General features: G+C 42.4%; 1 pseudogene; it reads right to left on the bottom strand.

Annotated features, from left to right (window-relative positions):
- Positions 1-684: 684 nt before the first annotated feature.
- LOC117530765 lies at positions 685-17,935 on the bottom strand (annotated as a pseudogene).
- Positions 17,936-18,249: the final 314 nt, after the last annotated feature.

The raw sequence follows: 18,249 nt of genomic DNA, 5'->3' as shown, positions 1-18,249 counted from the left end.
CTGTTATTGCAGAAGGCTCTTCCTGATCACCCAGAGGGTCAAAGGTCACAGGTGCTCCTCCACAAATATGAGCTTGGTATCATTAATAGGTTTGAAACTCCGTATTTTTCTGCCCAGTTTCTAACCTCGTCTGCCTTGAAGCATTTTCTGTTGACTTCAGATCAGATCAAAAGGTACTTTTTGAACTTTTACTCAAACTTTATGCTCAATAAATCAGTCATTTATAGTACGAGTAAACACTACACCCTGTTTTATGTGGATGTGGGAACAGATTTATTTGGGGCGTCAGAATAAGTTAGAAAATGTGTTCAACTTTCGGTTTTCTATAAAATCACCTATTCTCATGTCATGTGACCATGTGAGCAGTGAAGCATCAGATTATTATTACTGCACATTCTTATTATCTGACATAAATCTGGTTTCGTTTCTGAGCTTCCCTCTGGAGTTACAATCACTTTAAGTATCCTAGATTGTGCTAGAAGTGACTCAGTGATAACAAAAAAAAATATTTACAAAAGATTGTCTTGACTGTTTTATATCATTTTACAACATTTATATCTAAAAAAAAATACAGTTCAAGTAGTTCTTTGGCTGAAAGAATCAGATTTGTGCAGATAAATTTGGCAAAATGTCTCTTTGCATAATTTGGTTTTAAATTTGGACACCAACAAGTAATGATTATGTTTTAGGAACCTGCTCTGATTGGATGATTTGGAGTGACACTCTGCACTTGTGTGTAAATATCAGCAAAGTCAAAGATAAAAAAAGGAAGTGACTCAGGAAAAATAAAAATGATATCAGTGGAACTCTACCGATATTCAGATTACATCATCAGACCTGCAGCTGAGCGTGAAAGCTGAGGAGGAGGTCATTCCATCTCTTTGAGTCCACAGCGTCTTCTGAACTCTTGTCCGCGTTCATGAATCCATTTATTAGAAACTGTAGACAAACAAAACATTCTTCATTCCATTACTGTCTGTCAACGCTTTTTAAAATGTTGTAATCCTTCATTTATCGGGTGATCAATAGAAACAAGTTGGCAGCTTTTTGATTCATTCCAACTTCACTTTCTGGAACGTGACTTGATTTATTTGAAGCGCTGCCTTTTTTAAAATCTGTAAATCAGACAGAGTTGAGTTTTCTTCAAATGTAAAATAAATCATATTCAACAGATGTCCAATTACTTCTGATTCCCTTTCAAGCTGCACATCCTGATGAGGATAGAATTATTCTGCACATTAACCCTGAAGCGACCAAGCTATTTTAGTGACTAATATGACCGAGTGGGGTTATTTATGACCCCACTGACTTTATATTGGAATACTTCTATATCAATGATTGTTTTAGGGTTCTTCATATTTATTTCACTCTCTAATATTTTTGTCCATCATTCTTTTCATCCTCACTCTGGGCATCAAGAATCAGTCTCAAAGCTGTAAATCTTGCTATTCTCACTCTGTTGGCCAGGCTTCTTGCAAAACAGTGAAATATAATGATTAGAGTTGAGAAATTATAATACCATCTGAAGCTATAATGTCGACAATCTCATAGATCTCCCCAGGGTCATAAGTAACCCCTCACAAGTTTGGGTTATACTTGCCACACATCGGTTGATCCTTGCAAAATCCTATGAACAAATGCAGGACAAATAGATTGGCAAAGTCATGGTAGGAATCGTTTTTCCAATTAAAATTAGAGAAATGGTGCACAAAAGTATCAGACCGTGGTCACAAATGACCCCAGTCAGCTGCTTGAGGGTTAACATGGTGTGATTCTATTTGGAATAGCAAACACCAGCAGCAGAAACTAAATGTGCTTCTGGACCAGACTAAAAATAAAACCAGGGCACCAAGCCCGACACATTCAGTTTTCCAGGCTTCAGTTTCAGTCTCACAGACAAATCATTATGCAACCAGAACTTCTTCGAAAGCAACCAGAGGGGAAAAAAAACAAAAACAAAATACACAGGCAGACAGAAAATTAACAAATGTTTTCTTGAAGGCATACAGTAGTGTTCAGAATAATAGTAGTGCTATGTGACTAAAAAGATTAATCCAGGTTTTGAGTATATTTCTTATTGTTACATGGGAAACAAGGTACCAGTAGATTCACACAAATCCAACAAGACCAAGCATTCATGATATGCACACTCTTAACGCTATGAAATCGGGCTATTAGTAAAAAAAAAAAAAAAAAAAAGAAAAAGTAGAAAAGGGGGTGTTCACAATAATAGTAGTGTGGCATTCAGTCAGTGAGTTCGTCAATTTTGTGGAACAAACAGGTGTGAATCAGGTGTCTCCTATTTAAGGATGAAGCTAGCACCTGTTGAACATGCTTTTCTCTTTGAAAGCCTGAGGAAAATGGGACATTCAAGACATTGTTCAGAAGAACAGAGTAGTTTGGTTAAATAGTTGATTGGAGAGGGGAAAACTTATACGCAGGTGCAAAAAATTATAGGCTGTTCATCTCCAATGATCTCCAATGCTTTAAAATGGACAAAAAAAAAAAAAACAGAGACGCGTGGAAGAAAACGGACAACAACCATCAAAATAGATAGAATAACCAGAATGGCAAAGGCTCATCCATTGATCAGCTTCAGGATGATCAAAGACAGTCTGGAGTTACCTGTAAGTGCTGTGACAGTTAGAAGACGCATGTGTGAAGCTAATTTATTTGCAAGAATCCCCCGCAAAGTCCCTCTGTTAAATAAAAGATGTGCAGAAGAGGTTACAATTTGCCAAAGAACACATCAACTGGCCTAAAGAGAAATGGAGGAATATTTTGTGGACTGATGAGAGTAAAATTGTTCTTTTTGGGTCCAAGGGCCGCAGACAGTTTCTGAGACGACCCCCAAACTCTGAATTCAAGCCACAGTTCACAGTGAAGCACGGTGGTGCAAGCATCATGATATGGGCATGTTTCTCCTACTATGGTGTTGGGCTTATATATCGCATACCAGGTATCATGGATCAGTTTGGATATGTCAAAATACTTGAAGAGCTCATGCTGCCTTATGCTGAAGAGGACATGCCTTTGAAATGGGTGTTTCAACAAGACAATGACCCCAAGCACACTAGTAAACAAGCAAAATCTTGGTTCCAAATCAACAAAATTAATGCCTCGCAGATGTGAAGAAATCATGAAAAACTGTGGTTATACAACTAAATACTAGTTTAGTGATTCACAGGATTGCTAAAAAAGCAGTTTGAACATAATAGTTTTAAGTTTGTAGTGTCAACAGCAGATGCTACTATTATTGTGAACACCCCCTTTTCTACTTTTTTTTTTTTTTTTTTTTACTAACAGCCCAATTTCATCGCCTTAAGAGTGTGCATATCATGAATGCTTGGTCTTGTTGGATTTGTGAGAATCTACTGGTACCTTATTTCCCATGTAACAATAAGAAATATACTCAAAAGCTGGATTAATCTTTTTAGTCACATAGCACTACTATTATTCTGAACACTACTGTATTTCAGCCATCGTTATTTAGGGCCTCTTCACAGCTACGGAGCTGTTCTTTGAAAGCAGCTGGAATCTGCCTCATATCAGGAAGGACATGGAAGTATTACAAAAAAAATTTAAATCACACACCATATAAAAACACCGTATTTATCAAGCGAGCAATACAAATATGATCCATTCTGTTCCTCTGGTGATGACCCATGGTCACAGACATACAGTCATGAAATGACATGAATGAGAAGCAGTTCACTCATCTCATTCATGGCCACGTCTGCTGGCATGTCTCCAACTGGCCGCGCGCGTCTTGTGGACGACGTTCTGCAGGACACCGCGTCATGTGGAACAGAGCTCACGTGGGTGACGTGACAGTGAGATCGCCTGCTGCATGTTCTGATCTGATGGTGTGTTTCAACCTGGGAGCAGCCTGTCCATGTAGCTCGCTGCAACATGTCGCCACAGTGATGTGTTTTTATTTATGTCCAAATATCATCCAAGAACTGAGAAGTAGGCTGCGATGACAAGATGTTTGCTAGAGGAATCTCATCAGGTGATACACCACCTGTGGTCTAGTGACCCTCGACGTACTTACAGAGGAATCAAAGTACTTGTTCCTCCAAACCTACACCTCGTCCCACTGCAGTCACAGAGGACGGTGGCTCAGTCCTCTGCTGTACTGTCTCATTGGACCGGGTAATCTGAACAGTTCTATCAGGCTGATCCTCCAGTACCAGGGTTCTTCTAACCAATTCTCCACTCAACTGTGTACCGCCAAATCTTGGTGATATCATAAAGGCCATGAAATAGCCGACGGTGGAAAAGCAGTAAAGATCTGTGGCATTCAGTGATGCAAATGAGGTCTATAAAAACCTCAAGTTTTTGTTGAAGATATTTGTAGGCGGTGAACCTCTGCCACATAATTTTTTTGAAAATCTACACACTGAGATGCCTTCTGGCGCGCACTCGGAGCAAAATTCTGTGAACAACTTCAGTTCAAAAAAAAAAAATCAATGAATGAATATGGGCAAATGTTTGATAAAATCTTAGCATTCATTCCTCTCAGAGACTCTCCACATGTGCAGGTATTGACATTCCACAGCTCATATCTATGCATCTCACAAGGAAATATGGTCAAAACTTTCTCCTGGCATCAACTCAAAAGTCCGTAACAACAGAGTGTTTCATGTGTGACAGATATGAACACAAACATTTAATAAAATCTTTAATCTGTACGTGCATCAGAGATTTATTGTGCATATAAAGTGAAGCCATGTGTTTGTGTATTTTTTTAAAACACAGTGTTGTGCGCTGATCAAACACTGACTGCTCGCTCCACCTCACAGACAACGTGCCCAATTTTTTTTTGTGAATAAAGTGTGACTGACTAATAAAAAAAAAATTTATTGGGTTGATTCTTATTGGATTCGATCAGAGTTTTGATCAATTTGTCAACAGGATGCACAGCAGAACTATCAATGCAGCTTTTGAGGAAATTCATGAGGAAAAGCTACACGCCACAGCACCAGGAACATCACTGAAGCATGAGGCGGTTTTTGAACAGTGTGTTTCATGACTGAATGACGTGCACGCACAGCTGCAACCCCTCCACTCAAACTGTGATTTTACCACGACTGCATCAAAATGAACAGTTATCACTTTAAAAACAAATCACCGTGCCACAAAATCACACTTATGTAATCTTTGCAATTAATCCGCGGTTCACCTGTGTACCAAACTTTGCAGAATGGTCCGTACAGATCAACTTTGATCCATTACACCACTATTGTAAATGAAGGACTGGCCTCTATTTTTCAGAAAATACATTAACCTTCCAAAGAAATGGAACTCTGGGAATAACTAGAAAACCTTCATCTCTGGGCAATCGAGCTGAGCTCCTCCAAGCAGGTGGAGATGCTGTTCTCCTGACATTGGAAACAATCTTTGTTTCAATGTGTAAAACAGGTGTGACCCCTCCAGACTGGAAAAAAGGATTTATTAGTCTCTGTGAAGGGTGATCGTATGGATTGTAACAACTTTGGGGGCATCACACTGCTCTCTGTGCCTGGGAAGGTGCTTGCAAAGATTATTGTTACAAGGATTCCGTTCCAGATACTTTCTGCTCAGTGACAGGAAAGGTGTGCTAGCCCTGCGAGGACTCAGTATGCAAAGGTGAATATCGGCAGTGCTTCTTTGCAGCCTACGTTGATTGTTGGAAAGTGATCAGTTGATCAGTCTGCTCTCTGGAACATCCTGAGAATTTATGGGATCCCTGATGAATTTGTAGACAACAAAGCCAGGTTAAGCTTGTACCTCACAGAGCGGCGAATGCCAACAAACGCTGGGATTTTTGGACTCACCAACTTTTCTGATGAACGTTGGCAAAAATCAGGTTTCCCCTCTGTCATTAATAACATTCACACAAATGTTTGTGATGATTAGCAAATATTTGCCAGTTTTTTTGCCGCTGTTTGGGTAAGTTTGGGACCTTGAGCCAGCTCCTAGTAAAATGCCAAGCAAATGTCAGGCAAATCTTGGAACTGAACCACCCCAACAATGGACCCAACCCTAGAGTATAAAAAAGGTAAGCAAACTGTCCCCAGCATTCAGATTTCTCCTGACCACTGAGGAAGACAGAGCTCAGAAAACTTGCCTGTAAAAGTTATGCAGAAGACATAGAAGATGGAGTTCCAGAATATGGAAATACATTCATTTGTCAGAAAAAAGCCCAACATGCTGCTGCCCTTGAGAAAGAATTGCTTTGTCTGGCTGCTGCGCCACAGATATCCTGCAGCAGAAGAGACTGAAAGAAGAGGAAGAGAAAGAAGAAGAAAACGAAGACTGTTATTGCAGAGGAGACACTGGTCATGACAGGGATGTCAAGGGCTTTCTCAAAGTGGAGCCTGACCTGTTTCATGAGCTGGTTGAGAGGTTGACCCCCGCATCCAGAAGAAGGACACCAACGTGAGAAGAACTCTGGAGTCTGGTCTGAAGCTGACCATTGCATTGAGGAACATGGCCAGTGGTGGTAGCTATAAGTCCCTGTCTTATGGGTTTTATGTTGTACCCAACAAAATTGTGCCAGAGGTCTGCCAGGCCATCTATGAGGAACTTCACGACGAATACATCAAGTTTCCTACAACAGCGGAAGAGTGGAAGCAAGTTGCTCAAGGCCACTCGGACAGATGGAACTTCCACCACACACTGGGGGTCACCTACCACAACTATAAAGGATATTTCTGAATTATTATGCTGGCAATAGTGAATTCCCAGTATACGTTCCTGTATTTAGATGTTGGAGCCAATGGCAGCTGCTCAGATGCTGGTATCTTCAAAGATAATGAGTTGGAAGAGGAAGCAGCAGCACTACCTCCACCAGAACCCCTGTCTGATGATGATCACCCAATCACATGTTCAAATGCGACAGGCAATACTGTTTGCGAGTCTAAAACTGTTTGCTAATTGTTTTGCTACCTTTTACAAACTCCATCGACACTCACAATTCGCTAGGTTCATCAGTGGCGGCAGAGTCACACAGACACACCCACGTTTTCTGCAATTTGTTTGTCGTTTTTGTTCTTAGGTCCCATCACAAGAACGCAAAGCTGTTTGTGTTCAGGGTAACTGAGAGCCCTGAAGATTATTTTACAGGTGCACATCCTCATTTATACAAACACAGAGTCTTGACTCACCCCACTTGTTTCCGACCAGAACCGGGCAGGCAGCGTGTCGGGTCCGATAGTCTCCTTCGCCACTGGGGAACAGATTGTACCAGAACACTGCTGTTCCTGTGAGCGTGCATACACACACACACACGTTTTCAGTTTTCCCGCACCCCACTTTTATTTAAAAAGCTTAGAGCGCAACATTCAAAAGCCCTTAAGTTTTTATTTTATTTTTACCTGTAATAGTCTGATTTGCCACCAGGAGGACAAACTGATATGGGTTCAATAATTAGCAGTATCCCTTTGGGTCTTTAGATTAGACTTACTGATCCCTTGGGAAGACTCCCTCAGGGATATTGAGGTTCCAGCAGCATTGTATAGCAGCACACAGGGTAAGAAGCACACAGAGTATCAAAGAGGTAAAAAAGAAAAACAGTTTGCAAATATGAATATAAATGCACAATATAAATACCAGACATACTGATCAATACTGGTTTACTGGTACTACTGTTCCTCTCATTCCCGTCCTCTGTCTTCCTGTATTCATCCTCACCCTGAGTGAGGAGTTGTACAGTCTGATGGTCTGAGGGACAATGGAGTTTTTTCAGTCTGTTGGTCCTTTATTACTGTAATTTTTTTTCAAATTTTATTTTGAAACATTGAGAAAATTGCAAGATATACATTGATATTATGTGACCAGTGGCCAATTCCATTCCCAACATTTTGTTTTTGATTAGTTTTTTTTTTTAACAAAACAAAACTATAGAACATTGGATGCATTGTGACAAAAGATAAAAATCACAAATAGATTTATCTTCATGACTAAAATAAATAAACATGAATAAAATTAAAAAAAAATTACTATTCCAAATACCTTTTTTATACTGGCATGTCTTGTGCATTCAAGGTTTCTGCATATTGCCTTTATATAGCATGAACATAAAATGACTATAGCTTTGAAAATTTGTTCAACTGTAACCTGAGCGAAAAACTCATTGTTTCCATTTGGAATATTTTGTTCACAATATCTGTCCATTTTTCCAAGATTAGGTGGTTCAGGGAGGAGCCAGTGTCTGCTCACAGCCTTTTTGCCAGCAGTATTAAAATTCTATATAAATTATAATTTTTTAACTTGTATGTTGTAATGCTATAATATATGCATTAATTTGCATATTTCTTATTGAGAAAATGCAAAAAACTATTTTTTTGTACAGTGCATTAAAGAATGAATGTTTTGTAGAAATTCTACCTTTTTGGGCACACTGCAGCCCGACATCAGTGAAGACAGTGGCGCCCCCTGTGGACATCACTCATCTGGAACACAAGAGGAAGTAATTAAGTTTTTTTCTTTTCTTCTTTTTTGCTGCCACAATTTAATTGACACAGGCAGCTCACTGACATAAAGAGCCACGTCGCAATGCGGTTTTTCCAGTTCCCAACTCTTCAAAGGCGTCAGGCTCATCTTTCTGCAGAAGCACAACATAAAAACACAAAAAGATTAGTTTTTTAAATTTTGTTTGCCCCCCTCCTCCCGCAATGAGCGCTCTTCTGGACTTTACATAATAAAAATGTCTTCATTACCCGTCCCAAAGTCAAAATGAGGCTCATACTGTCCTCCCACACCATAGTTCGCCACCTACACACACACACACCAAACAGGATGAGTCATGTGACCTTGTCAGCAGCGATGCAGTTATTTTAGCAATGCTACCTGCAGCTCCTCAGCAGTGGACACGTCCAGACCTGTGAGGTCCCTATCCTCTGGTTGACCCGGTCCCACTACAGGATGCTCGTAGGCTGCAAGCCACGCACTGACAGACACAGAGACAGAGTGAGTGGACGACCCCCCGACTATGTCATAAAAAAAGTCAGCATCTTAAAAACTCAATCAAAAGACACAAAATCACACATAAAAAGGCAAAGTGCAGAAAGAAGGCCAGATTTTAACAGAATAAAACAATAATTTCTCTTGGTTCCTTTTAATTAAGGATGAAGTAAATTTATAAATTGAGGAAAAATGTGTTGAAGAATTTTGCAAGATTTAAAAAAATAAACTTGTCACTTTTCAGAATGAATTTTCATTTTACAATATAATAATAATAATAATAATAATCACATTACAATAAAGACAAAATAATAAATAAAACTACAAAAGTAACCAAGAAGTACATTTAATAAATCTGAATTTTAACCCTAACCCCTTGTATATATAAATTAAAAATGTTTAAATGTTTTATTTGCTTTCTGTTGTGTGTTTATCTGGATAATTGTGTATTTACTTTTGTCTTGTCAAAATGTTTTAAACCCATTTTCACAAAAGATGGTTGGAGGCAGAGTTTGTTCAGGAAATGAATATTTGGGAATAACACGGTGAAGGAACAGTGGTAACCCCATTGTGTGCCCCCCTCCCAGCCCGCTGCAGGTACTAGATTAAAATACCAACAGGTGGAAGAGGTGCAGGAGGGCGGGGCTACAGCTCTTACCTCTTACTGATGCGGTAGTCCGCCGTCTCCAGGACGCCTGTTATTGGGTTTGAGATGGTGGCACGGCGAAGCTGTGAAGCCAAAAGTAACAACGCAAAAACTTTAACTCGCTCATACAAATAAAGTCATTTTTTGTTTTCACCGAAATACTAAATTTGATTTTGTGTCCCTGAAGTCAAAGTTCTGGTTTATGAACCAGCAAGTCTGAATTTAAAATTCAAAAAGGTTAATATGGAACACACACACACACACACACACATTATATATATATATATAAAAAAACTCACCCTGGGCTTGGCGAGCTCTTTGATCTTCTCCATTTCTTTGTCTGAGATGATGTTGTGGAAGCGGATGATGTGGGGGTCGTCCCACTCGTCTTCCTGTTTCACTGGACCAATCAGGTATCGCGGGTGACTGTTGCTGAAGTAGCGGCAGAAGAGACGGCTCTGTCTACGAGGAGTCTGAGGAAAAGAAAGTTGATCATCTGCCCAGAATCTCGATTTTGATAAGACGTGAGGGCGTCTCCTGTCTCCTTACCATCTTGATGTGTTCACCGCGACACAGCTGCTCGTATTTCTTCTTCTCTGGCAGATAGTCATTGGCTGGACTCTTGGCCGCCTCCCTCCTCGCTTTCCCCTTGGCTGCTTCCTCCTCGGCCTCTTCAACTTTCTTCTGCTTCGTGAGCTGGTACTCAAAATATTTCAGGTTGCCGTTGGCTCGCTGATGGGTGGGGTCTAATGAGAGCATAATTAGTGACATTGTGTGTGTGTGTGCGTGGGGGGGGGGGGGGGGGGGGGGGGAGGAGATATATTTTTAATTATAGTCATCAGGACCTGAAAGCACAGCTCAAGGGTAGACTGAAGTCCCTGAAAATATTTCACAATTTGTGATGTCAGAAGCAAGTCTTTTACAACTGAGCAAAGTAAACCAATTACAAAAATAGAAATCAATCCATAGCTTCAGAAAAATCATTCAGCATTTCCAAAATATTCAACACACGATTACAGTGACATCTAGTGGACAGTTGAACCATTACACTCACAGCAGGGTTTAAGTTTACATCCCATGTGTCCATTCGTGAATAATCAGATTTAGACCAAACTTTGCCTTAAGAGTCAGAAAAACAGGTTAAAAGTCAAGGTCACAGGTCAAGGGCAAACGTTTTGCCCAGAATAATGGTTAAAGAAACATTGTTGATGACTTCTTCTTTTGTCTGTTCCCGTTAGGGGTCGCCACAGCAGATAAATCGTTTCCAACTCACACTGTCCTCTGTATCTTCCTCTGTCACACACCCACCTGAATGTCCTCCCTCAGCACATCCATAAACCTCCTCTTTGGCCTCCCTCTTCTCCTGCCTAGGGGCTCCATCTTCAGCATCCTTTCTCCCTATACACCCTGGGTCCCTCCTCTGCAGATGTCCAAACCATCTCAATCTCACCTCTCTGACTATGTCTCCAAACCGTCCCACCTGAGCTGTCCATGTGATACATTTATTCTTAATCCTGTCCATTCTCGTCACTCCCAAAGAGAATCGCATCATCATTTCTTTTAGCTTGCATCTCCTACACAGAATGTAGTCTACCTGAGTGCACCTTCCTCCACTCTTATGTTACCCTGTGCTCCTTCCTTTTCTTGAAGTAGGTATTCACCACAGCCATTTCCATCCTTTTTGCAAAATCAACTACCATCTGTCCTTCCACATTCTTGTCCTTGATACCATGTCTACCCCTTTCTTCCTCATCACCTCTGTTCCATTCTCCAACATGCCCATTGAAGTCCGCTCCTATCACCACTCCATTCTTGAGGACACTCTCCACCACCTCATCTAACTCACTCCAGAAATCTTCATTTCTCCATCTCGCAACCTACCTGTGGGGCATATGCACTGATGATATTCATCATCACCCCTTCCATTTCCAACTTCACACTCATCACCCTGTCAGACATTCGCTTAACTTGCAACACACTTTGAATATACTCTTCCTTTAACATGCCCCCAACACCATTTCTCTTCCTAGCCTCACAATGATACAACCTGAACCCACCGCCTATGCTCCTGGTCTTACTTCCCTTCCACTTGGTCTCTTGCACACACAATATGTCTACCTTTCTCCTCTCCATCATATGAGCCACCTCTCTCCCTTTACCAGTCATACTGCCAACATTCAAAGTCCTAACTCTCACTCTTTTCTTCACCCACCAGTAGCTCAATTTCCGCCGGCAACCTGATGGGCAATAGCACCGGTGGCGGTCGGTGTTTAACCTGGGCCTCAGGTGATCTGGTAGGGAAATTTGCTTTGTAATCTGCATCTTTAATTTTTTGGATGATGACTATTCAACATCAATGTGAAGTCACACGTCACCTTTGTGTTGGTCACTTAACCTTTGACCTCGGATGATCTCAAAAGATCAAACTCAAGGATTAAACCTCGTGGAATGTTTGCATGTTAGCCAGAAGAAACATTAATTATGCCTTCACTGAACCTCTGGTGTCAACCTAAAGTGTGGGTGGGTTTTATTCTCAGAGTGCCCATTCTCGTTTTTAAACTCAAATAGGACATGAGTTATTGATAGTTGATATTTGAAAACACGTCTGATTGGTCAGTCCCAAGCAACTTTTGAGAGCTTTACAAAAGCAAACTGCATCAAAATGTCAAAATTAAAATTCAAACGGTAAGAAAAACCTCAGAGGGGGCCAAAAATTGTGATTTATTTTGTTGCAGTACCACAGCTGGCCACTAGGATAACTGTCAGAAATACTACTCGACTGGACCCAGGGCCACATGAAAATAATTACCACCTCCATCTGGTACCCACCAAGGTCCAGCAGCCTCCTGTGTACTCCAGTTGCTCTCTCTAGCTCCCCCTGCTGGTACACAGAGTAGCTGAGGTAGTCCAGTATGGTGGACTGTGTCCACGGTGGTCGACACCTCGCCCTGATCAGCTGTCTGAGGGCCTGAGCCATCCAGAGTTCCGTGTGGTAGTAGTCTGAGTCAGAGTAGGCCACCTTTCCGAGGTCATAACAGTCGTCCACCGTCAGGGTGCTCCTGATGTAATGCTGCACCTTAGCAAGCAAAAGAAAACGAAACCATTCAGCTGTAAAGGCACCTTGATACTTGCATGAATACAATTTCCGCAATGCCACGCAATTCGTCCCGCTTTGTCCTGCTGGACGCCACGCTTAGTTCTGCTTGACACCCCACTATATAAAATAATTTATAGCTGTTGACGCATTTGCTCTCAGAACTTGGCTGATGAAACCATTCTCGCATCTCTCCCAGAATCACAAATTATCTACAGCTGCAGGTTCTCTCATGCACGTTGTGCGGTGGAGAACGCATTTGGAATCTTGTGTCAAAGGAAATTATTTAAAATATATATATTGTAATGGATTGGTAAAACAGGTGCATTTTCATTAATTCCCATGAGTTTAGATAATGTATCTGTAAAGTTATGTTTATTATAGATACATCTTGTCATGATCGCTTGGATGCCTTGTGCGCAATGACACCCATTGACACGCAGTGTTTTCAAAAAGGTTGCACAATGTTCACGACTAGTTCACGCAAGTGGCACAAAATGAATGCAAGAAATTTTGAACATCCCAACAGCCAGAGGCTGTGAGCGCGGACCGGGCCGCCGGGCCACCCGCCCTCGACTGCCACCCAGTCCTCTCTGCACCCGACCACCAATGGCCCCCTCTGCAGGTGGTGAACCCACAGGAGGGCAGGCCCACATCGCTCTTTCGGGCTGAGCCCGGCCGGGCCCCACGGGCTAAGGCCTGACCACCACGCGCTCGCGCGCAAGCCCCAACCCCAGGCCTGGCTCCAGGGTGGGGCCCCGGCTCCGCCATACCGGGCGACGTCTCGGTCCTTGATTTCATGTCGGTCCATGGGAGCTTTTGAACTGCACTTAGTCTGGCCCGTCACCTAGGACCTGTGTGGAAATGGGAGACCCTACCAGGGGCACGAAGCCCCCGACAACGTAGCTAGGATCATCGGGAACGCAAACTCCCCCACCACAATTAGGTGGTAGTTCGAGGGGGAGTAAAAGGAGCCAGCTGAGGTGGCTCGGGCATCTTTTCCGGATGCCCCCTGGATGCCTCGCCGGAGAGCTGTTCCGGGCACGTCCCATCGGGAGGAGGCCCTGGGGAAGACCCAGATCACGCTGGAGGGACTACGTCTCTCATCTGGCTTGGGAACGCCTCGGGGTTCCCCCAGAGGAGCTGGGGGAGGTGTGTGTGTGGATCGGGAGGTCTGGGCGGCTTTGCTTGAGCTGCTGCCCCCACGACCCGACCTAGGATAAGAGGAAGAAAATGGATGGATGGATGGAAATTTTGAACATTTTAAAGTTTTCTTTGCACACTGGCACACAGCCGCGCACAGTTCATGCACAGATTATGACGCATTTACTCATGGCATGCCAGATTGTGTGCCAGTGCACAGATCAAATGTCAAAGTACCTTAAAAAATACTGCCACGAGATGTCAGCCCAGAGTGAGATGTCAAACCACCTCTGAAATGACCGACTCTGGTCAAACATGAATTATGTTCCTCAGAGGACATGTTCAAATACTTTATGATTCTCTAACTTTATGCAGCGCCACCTGCAGGTCAAACTTTACACAGGAACGAGAATTCCCTGCGGATCAACACAAATCCAAACTGGTGTCCTATGCAACTGCAGAGACTGACGCGGGGACCCGTGATGCCTTTTTTTCGGTGCTGATAACGATTTTGTTCAGGGTGAATTTAGCGCAACGTTCTACTTACATTTCGATCAACCAGCATAACTGCATTCTCATCTCAAACTGCTGAAATCCTACGACATCAATCCACAAAAATCTGATCCAGCAGCAGAAAGAGTGACAACGTATCAATCAGACACCACGAAGTGCTTTGACGAAAGACTAAAAATTCTTTGCATGTGTATTTAAGTTGACAGTCATGAACCTCCTCCATGCTCCTCCGTTTTTATTAATTTGAGATTGACTACGACTTTCAACTGATCACAGCGAAGCTGATATCATTATCAAAATGGTGTAAATAAGAGCATGGGTGTGCACGCGTCGGTCTGCCACATGCTCTACAGACAGTTAATTCCTCTATTCCTCCAATGTCCACCTTTGATGATGTTACAGCGAGCGATCTGTCTCTTTCAGGACCTTTTAATCCCATTTGCAAAATCTGATTACTCCACCTAGTGAAGGTACATGCTCTCGGCCTGTTAGCATGCTAACTCAAGTTGGCCTTACCTGGCAGCTTGCCGACGGAGATGGTGTTAGTGTCGAGCTGGTATGTGTCCTGTAACCTCATGAGAGCTTTGGCCGCTCCGTTCTGGTCATCATCGTTGGGGAAGTACTGCCGCTGGATGGTCAGATTAGAGATGAACACTGAAATACCACAGAAGAAGACAGCGCCATCTGAGAAACTGAATTTGTTAAGAGTGCAATCTAAACAGCTGTCCCCTCGCAACAAAAATGCCACAGAAATGTGACAATTTCACAACTCTGACAAATGTTTTACGTGTTCATGTACCATCAGACATGTCAGTCAGCACCAAGCTCTCTAGCGCCCCCACTCTGTGTTCAACCTCTTCATCAGTTTGAACGCGTTCACCGGATGACCCAGAAAGCCTTCAGGGTCCTGGATGGCCGTCGCTGACAAGACGTCCAGTTTGTCCACCCACCTGGACACATGGACAAATTTTACTCACTGTGATGTAAAATATTACCGAAATTTGACACAAAAGCATCAAATTAATACTTGTTATAAACACCAGCATTTTTATTCAGTAGGTTTAACACAGCGTGTATCCTGTGGGTCATCTGTGGGCTTTCCTAATCAGTATTTTAATCAAATTTTCTCTGAGCGTCCTCTTCAAAACTTTGCACAATTTCCAGTCCTTTTGGTTTGAGTGTAATTTTTGTTCTTTGTGCCGAAGTGCTTCTACTGCCCCCCCCATGCTTCACGTGGGCATTGCAACTTGTGTATATATATTGACTTAATGGTGATGTGTGTTCTTACATTTAACACTAGACAGGAATGAATCTTTAGTCCTAAAAACACAATAAAAGGGTAACAGGAGATCCTGGCCCACTGGGGAAAACTTGGCCCAGTTGTGAACTTTGTCTTTGTCATCATAATTACACCTATTTGTATCCTGTGTGTTCTGTGCTCTGGCTGGGTAGCAGAGTTCTTCTCTGGCCGAGTTCTCTTATATTCCAAAAAGAGTAATGCACAGTACTTTTTGATCTGCTGCAGCTTGTTCTCCTCCGCTCTGATGTAGTCCCTTCAGGATGTTGAGCAGGTCTTTCCTCCGTGAACAGGAGGTCTGTCATCTGACCTGAAACCACAGCCCAGTCCTGTTCAAATCCACAGCAACAGGAGATGATTCACTCCAACAAGCAAGAAGAAATCTGTTCTACTCACCAATGGAAGTAAAGAAGTCATTATGAGCAGTGGACGATGAAACGAGAAGAACGAGGACCCAAATCCAACAGAAAACCGCTCCAGCCATCAACCTGCAGAGGAACGATACAGTCGATACAGTCAGAAAACTCATCAGTGCTTCACATATTACACAGAAAAAACTGGTTTGAAAGCCTCAGGGTTTTGAAATAGGAGTCACCAGCTTCAAGCTTCATTTTAATGTTTGTGTTGCAGCTGCAGCACTGTGTTCTAACAGTAAGCTGGGCACAACAGCACATTTTGAAATCCTTTTAGAAATGTTCAGGTGCCACACAGCCTCGTCTGGAAGAACAAGTTATAAAAATATACGTTCAGTATTCTAGAATTGGACCATAAAAGAACTCCGCTACTGTGCAACACTTCTGGAAATGTACATGGCAGTGTCCTGTAAGAAGTATTGTTCAAATTTCCAAATTTGGCACGGGGCAACAAAAGACTGGGAAAGTTGATGAATGCTCAAAGAACACCTCATTGGAAACAGGTGAGTGTCATGACTGGGAAAAAAGGAGCATCCCCAAAAGGCTCAGCCATTCACAAGCAAAGACGGGGCGAGGATCACCACTTTGTGAACTGCGTGAAAAAAATAGTCCAACAGTTTAACAATAATGTTTCTCAATGTTCAATTGCAAGGAATTTAGGGATTCCATCATCTACAGTCCATAATATAATCAGAAGATTCAGAGAATCTGGAGAACTTTCTACATGTAAGCAGCAAGGCCAAAAACCAACATTGAATGCCTGTGACCTTCGATCCCTCAGGCGGCACTGCATTAAAAACTGACATCATTGTGTAAAGCAGGGGTGGCCAAGTTCGGTCCTCGAGAGCCACATTCCTGACACTCTTAGTTGTCTCCCTGCTCCAACACACCTGAATCCAATGAAAGACTCGTTAGCAGATTTTTAATGAGCTTTTCATTGGATTCAGGTGTGTTGGAGCAGGGAGACAACTAAGAGTGTCAGGAATGTGGCTCTCGAGGACTGAACTTGGCCACCCCTGCTAAGATGACAAGTAAATTTCTAAGACAAGATCTGCCTCTTCGAAAAGTGTGTTATTCATTGGATACCTTTTCAATAAAAATCACAACTTTGTCCCTCACAAGTTTTTTTTACATAGTCTGCAAACTTGAGATGTCAGACTGACAGGTCTGATGAGTTTGACACCCCAAAAAGTGTCTCAAATAGTCAGATGCAAAAGAGGGGGTGCTCCCCCACAACAAAACCCAGTTTTTCCGTTTGGGATACTATGCAAAATATTCACCTAAAGCTTCTTTTACAAAACATATAAAAGTCCCAATGAAGATTGTCAAACCTGCAGAACTTGAAGAATGAATGTTGGTTCAAACCGCCCTCATCGACATTCTTGGTGAAGACACAAATTAGCAATAATTGATCAATAATTGGGCTTTTTTCCCCCTATTATTTAGCTGCGAAGTCACAGACTCAGAAGAAAATTAAGTCTGTTTATTACTAGTTAGAGAACCGCCATACAAACAAACATGATTCAGTAACATAAAGTGTAAAATGCCACGTGCCACCTCGCCACATTCCCGCCTTACGAGGCTCCCGTCAATCAAACTCGCTGTGGTCCGTGAACGCCTCACACGGTACGTGACGTACGTGACCCACCAGGACCAAAAGGACCGGCCACGAATACAGGTTCCGTTACAAGATCCCGAACAAGTCCGGTCCGGAGACTGGCGTGTTTACCGTGTTTATCCCCCAAAAAGCTGGTCAAAAAGGATTTCCAACGTCAGTCACAGAAGAAATCAAAGAATCACCGAAGCCAGCAAACAACTAATTCTGATTCTTCTCCTTTCCCCCCTCCTCCTTTTTCTTCTTCTTCGTCGTCGCCGTAATCGTTCTTCTTCTTAGTCATAATTTAACAAATCTAGACCGGGAGTGCTGAGCGGCCATCTTACTACACCCAAACCTGAATCCACAGGAACCTCTGGCCTAGTTTATAACTGCACACTCACAAAACGGCATCTAAAGAATGCGCGTGAGAATTTTAAAGTATGCACTGTGAATTATAAAAACAAAGTACACAGCGTACGAATATCTGGAGAGGGTCAAAATGTGAGTGACAAGCATTACATATATAATGATGGCTTGTGCGAATGAGTCACGTTTATAGATTTCGCCATCATTTGGATGAGGTGTGACATTCCTGCC

Source organism: Thalassophryne amazonica, chromosome 18, assembly GCF_902500255.1.
Source record: "Thalassophryne amazonica chromosome 18, fThaAma1.1, whole genome shotgun sequence".
NCBI classification, from domain to species: Eukaryota; Metazoa; Chordata; class Actinopteri; order Batrachoidiformes; family Batrachoididae; genus Thalassophryne; species Thalassophryne amazonica.
This window is presented reverse-complemented; position numbering and strand designations above follow the sequence as displayed.